Source organism: Malus sylvestris, chromosome 10 (genome assembly GCF_916048215.2).
Source record: "Malus sylvestris chromosome 10, drMalSylv7.2, whole genome shotgun sequence".
Lineage (NCBI taxonomy): Eukaryota > Viridiplantae > Streptophyta > Magnoliopsida > Rosales > Rosaceae > Malus > Malus sylvestris.
Window position 1 is genome coordinate 22337163 of NC_062269.1, and position 6000 is coordinate 22343162.

Consider the following 6000-nt stretch of genomic DNA (forward strand, 5'->3'; position numbering starts at 1 on the left):
ACCTTTAGGGACCAATTGTGATAAAATGCCTTAAGTCCTACAAGAACCATTTATGTGTCACGTCAGCATATAACAAAAGTTTCTACAAAAGTGAAAGAACCAAATCAATTTGTGATACATATTTTCAAGGATTAGAATAATCAATTTTTAGTTTTAAAAACCATCTTAAAGGTGTGTGTCAAGAACTAATTTCCGATAAAACCCTTAAGTGAAAATATGGTCTCTAATTTATGTTTCTATTCCGACCCAAAACAGTGGACTAGCTAAGAACTATCTCTTGATTGGGTTGTCATGTGAAGTGGGTGGGTCAACGCATATTACCATAGTCTGTTAAGAAGCTAACTTCAAAATTTTGAAAGATGTTTAGAAACTAGAAATGTGATTGTGTAAATCCTAATGAATCTAGGAATATCCCTTATATTCCTATTAGGAGTTGATTACCTATTAAGAGTTCTAATCCTAAAAGGGTAAGGATTTTATCTATCCTACTACTATAAATAAAGGTACAATGGGGTGATACTACACACACCTCACAATTAAATCACTCTTTTCTCTCTCGCAAAAAGCACGCCACTAGGACGACGTCATTTCGACGTCTGGACCATGGCAGCAACCCTTTGGGCCTTGCTGCAACCACACGAACACACCACCTCGGGTCTGAAACCCAATCTACCCCATAAGGAAGCCCACAACCTTCTTTAGAACTGTCCATGAGTCCCCCGCCCAAAATACCAGCAGCAATAGGCTGCTGGGCCTTGTCTTACGCCCCACCCTGCTTACCCATAACCCTTTATGCTGGGCTTAGCTCGTCCTGACCCAATAACAATGAAACCCATCTTCGGCTGGGCTTCACAGACTCAACCCTTTTTGTTGGGCCTACCCCGTGTCCACCAATTCGACCTAATACTGGCAATTATTGATGCTGGGCTCCTCAAACCCTTTCGGCCCGAGGCCTGCAGCCCTCCCCGATGCCCAATACTCCTGCAGTCGAACTTGCATGGCCCTTCTTTCATATTATTTTGCTTCCATGATCGACCCATTTGGTCTTGATCTATTGAATTAATTAAAAGTGACCTATAGTCCATTAATCTGATAATAAATCCAAAATTATTGACCTGAAGATCACTTTTGGACATTAACGATTCAATAATTTATTTTTATACTTTGAACCATTGACATACTTTCGTAGTCCCGAAGCTCTCACACTTGAGTTACCGAAGAAACTCAAATCCACTATACTTAAGTCAGCATATTATTCTGCGTTTCTTGTAGGAACCTCTCCTTTATGAACTGATCGTTCATAAAACTAAATTGAACCTGTATTTTCATATTTAGTGCCTTTTAAACCCGAAGTTTTCATTCAAAACTTACCACATGAAACCTGTAGCTTTCATGCATAAATTAAATCAATACATGTCTATAGAACCCGAATGTTGTACAATATATGTCTATGGATTACCATATGACTAATCATGTTTTTGTTGTACCTCCGTTTTAGGGACATGTCGAAGTTGAACAAGCTCGATTTCACCGCTTTGGTAGCATCTAGAAGAAACTACCTTAAGTGGGCTCAAGACGTGAAGCTTCATCTTACAGCAAAGGGCATTAGAACCACCATCGAGGCACCTACCGATGATAAACATGTCAACGAAGCTCAAAAAGCTAACGAAATAATTTTCATTCGAAGACACATCCATGATGCACTGCAGACCAAGTACCTGGTTGAGGAAGACCCACACACCTTCTGGCTTGCTTTGGCCGGCCGTTTCGATCACCAGAAAGACATATACTTGCCTGAAGCAAGACAGGACTGGCAGCATCTATGCTTCTAGGACCTTAAGTTTGTGAATAAATACAACTCTGAAGTTTGTAGAATCCGATCACTGCTGAAATTCTGTAAAGTGGAACTTATCGAATCAAATCTCCTGGAAAATACCTATTCGACCTTCCATGCCACCAATATTGTCATGCAACAACAATATAGGCACATAATTTCACCAAATTTTCGGATTTGATCTTTGTCCTACTTCTAGCTGAAAAGCAAAACCAACTTTTGATGAAGAATCATCAAGCTCGATCGACTGGCTCGAATGTTGTGCCTGAATCGTATGCGACCAATTCTAGCAGCCATAAACGACGCAAGAACTATCGTGGTCATGGAAATGAGCGGCAAGTTCCACCACGGACCCAAGGTCCATAGAGTCAAGGCGTACCCAAAGGAGGAAATGTGACCCAGTAGCGTCCACCTCTTGCCCCTAAGCCCCCAAACTTTAAGAACAAACGAAAAACTCATGTTCAGTTGGCTTCCACTGAAATGGACATATGCTAACGATGTGGATCAAGGGATCATTGGCCACGCGTATGCCGAGCTACCCCCGAGGATATTGCCAAGTATCATTCTCATCGTGAGTCTAACTTTGCACATGTGGATCATTCGGAAGATGCTACCACATCAATAGAGATATCATATTTTCATGAGGCATCAGCTCCTATGGACGAATAAATTTTAGACATGTTTTAGGGTGTTTTACCCACGAGGAATGGCCGAATCCTCTCCCCTATTTTTCTAGGTTTATGGTTTAATTTTGAACAATTTTTCTAAGTATTTGGAATAATTTGTTTGGTTTTGGTTTGTTTTGAATTATGGATTATTATGTTATGGATATTATTTTATTTATGCATGTGACCAATTCAATCAATTTATTTCTAGATATATGTCTAGTGGGGAAATTCGTTGTCTGGCTGATAGTGCTACCATGCACACCATATTGCATGAACGACATTATTTTACTAATTTTGAACCTAAGAAAGCATCTTTGACAACTCTCTCAGGCACATCCAACTTGATTGAAAGATACAGAAAGGCCCGTATCATGTTGTCCAATGGTACTGTTTTAACCATTAAAGACGCCCTCTATTCTCCACGTTTCGAAAGAACATTGCTGAGTTTTATAGATATTCGAAATAATCAATATCATATTAAAACATTTGAAGATAATGGTTCTGAATTTCTTTGTATCACTTCATACGAATATAGTTAGAAGCGTATTCACGAGAAGTTAGAACGTCTCCCGAGTGGGTTGTACATCACAACCATTCATGGCATAGAAGCCCACCATGTGGCTAGCCTTATGTCTGAGTTCCAGAGCACTTTGTTACTTTGGCATGATAGTTTGGGATATCCCGAACGTGACATGATGCGCCGTATCCTCAAATCATCTCATGGGCATCAGTTACCTCCTTACATTGGATTCTCAGCATGCAAAGCGTGTGCTTTAGGGAAGTTGAATACTCAACCCTCGATTACAAAGATTATTCACAACTCCTGCCTAAGTTTCTTTAGAGGATTCAAGGGGATATTTATGGACCTGTCCAACCACCATACGGACCATTTTGATATTTTATGATGTTGGTTCATGCATTGACATGATGGTCACATGTTTGCCTGTTGTCCACACGTAACGTTACATTTGCTAAACTCCTAGCACAAATTATTAAGCTAAGGCTCACCACCCTGATTATCTGATCAAGTCAATTCGATTGGATAACGTTGGAGAGTTTATGTCACAGACTTTTAACGATTATTGCATGTCAATAGGGATTGAAGTGGAACATCATGTACCTCATGTTCACACCTAAAACAGCCTAGGAGAAGCGAGCCAAACTGCCGGTATCTGCATGGGGCTATGCAATATTTCACATAGCTATATTGGTCCATCTGAGGCCCACCGCCACCCAACCTCATTCACCGTTACAGTTGGTTACTGAATACTAGCTTGATGTCTCGCATTTACGAGTGTTTGGGTACGCATTTTGTTTACCAATAGCCCCGCCACTACATACCAAAATGGGTCATCAGAGAAAAATAAGAATCTATGTCGATTATGATTCGCCATCAATTGTTCACTATTTATAACCCTTGACAGAATATCTCCTTACTGCACGTTTTACGAATTGTCACTTTGATGAGATAATTTTCCCATCGTTAGGGGGAGAAAGCATGCTAACGTTCCTAGAGAACGTAGCGAATTGTACTGGTATGCTACCACTATGTCTCATTTAGATCCCTGTACTGCTCGGTTTGAAACTAAGGTGCGACGAATTATAGATCTTCAGAGCATTGCTCAAAGCATGCTAGATGCTTTCACCGATCTAGCTAAAATGACAAGATCACATATACCCGCTGCAAACGCACCTGCAAGGATAGATGTACCCTGCGTATGTCACTATCCCACATGGGAAAGCCGGACCGTCCCCGAAAATGGGGAGGCCACACCTTGGTTCAAAGGATTCACAACCCCGAAAAAGAAAATCGGCACCAACTAGTGACCCTAGTTTAAATCCGACCATCGTTCACTCATCCGTTCCAACACATGAGGTTATTCTAGATTACGGTGATGTCTTAGACGAGATGAATTGGCCTCCGAGAATCGAAAGATTTTGATCCACTACACAATATTGGATGAGGTTTGGAATCATAATGAGATGATCGTCAATGATGCATTTGCGTACTCAGTAACTATTGACATCATGCTTAGCAATGACATTGAACCACGTTCCATTGATGAATGCCGACGTAAAACAGATTGGTCAAACTAGAAACAAGCAATCTAGGTCAAACTAGATTCACTTACGAAACGTAAGGTGTTTGGGCATGTAGCTCCAACTCCTCCACATGTGAAACCCGTTAGCTACAAGTGTGTTTTCGTGAGGTAGGGTAATGAGAATAATGAAATAGTACGGTATGCCTTATAGTGCAAGGCTTTTCTCAGCACCCTGGGTTGATTACTAGGAGACGTATTCCCCGTAATGGATGTTATAATGTTCTGTTACCTTATCAGTTTGGTAGTTTCTGAAAAACTGAATATGCAGCTTATGGACGTGGTAACCGCATATCTTTATGGGAATCTAGATACGGAAATATACATCCAAGTTCCAGAAGGACTTCCATTGACTAGTTCAAATAGTTCTAGACCATAGAACACTCGCTCAATTAGATTGAGGAGGTCACTCTAATGGTTTAAACAATATGAGCGGATGTGGTATAACTGTCTGAGTGAATATTCGACAAGTCAGGGTTAAGTGAACAACGAATTATGCCGATGCATGTTCATAAAGAAGTCATATTCTGAATTTGCAATCGTTGCAATTTATGTCAACAACATGAACCTCATCGAAACTCCTGCAGAGCTTGAGGAAAATTTCTCGCACGTGAAATTGGAATTTGAGATGAAAGATCTTGGGAAAATCGATATTGTTTCGGCCTGGAGATCGAGCATTGTTCGGATGAAATCCTAGTACATCAATCGAACTACACCCAAAAGGTGTTGCGATGTTTTAATGAGTGTAAAGCGAAGCATTCGAGTACACTTATGGTCGTTCAGACTCTAGATGCTAAACGAGATCCCTTCCGTCCAAAGGAAGATGATAAACAGATTTTGGAACCCGAAGTTACATACCTAAGTGCAATTGGGGCTTTATTGTACTTGGCTCAGTGCACTAGACCCGACATCTCCTTCGTTGTTAATCTTTTGGCTAGATACAACAATATGCCCACACGCAGGCACTGGAATGGTGTTAAAGACATCTTCTGCCACCTCAAGGGTACAATGGATTTGGGCTTGTTTTATACTCGCGAATCTTCAAGTGTTTCCGCCCCTTTGGGTTCTCAGATTTGTCACATCCCGGCCCGAACCCCCACCACATCCTGGGCTTGACTTCGTCGTAGCACGATATTGTCTGTTTTGGGCCCCGACCACACCCTCACGGTTTGTTTCTGGAAACTCACATAAGAACTTCCTAGTGGGTCACCTATCGTGGGATTGCTCTCACGCAAACTCGTTTAACTTCAGAGTTCCTACGAAACCCGAAGCCAGTGAGCTCCCAAAATGCCTCGTGCTAGGTAGAGATAGAAATATACATATAAGGCTTACAGGATCCACTCCCCTGGGCGATGTGGGATGTTACAAAAGAGCAATTACAGGATGAGTGACCCATTGA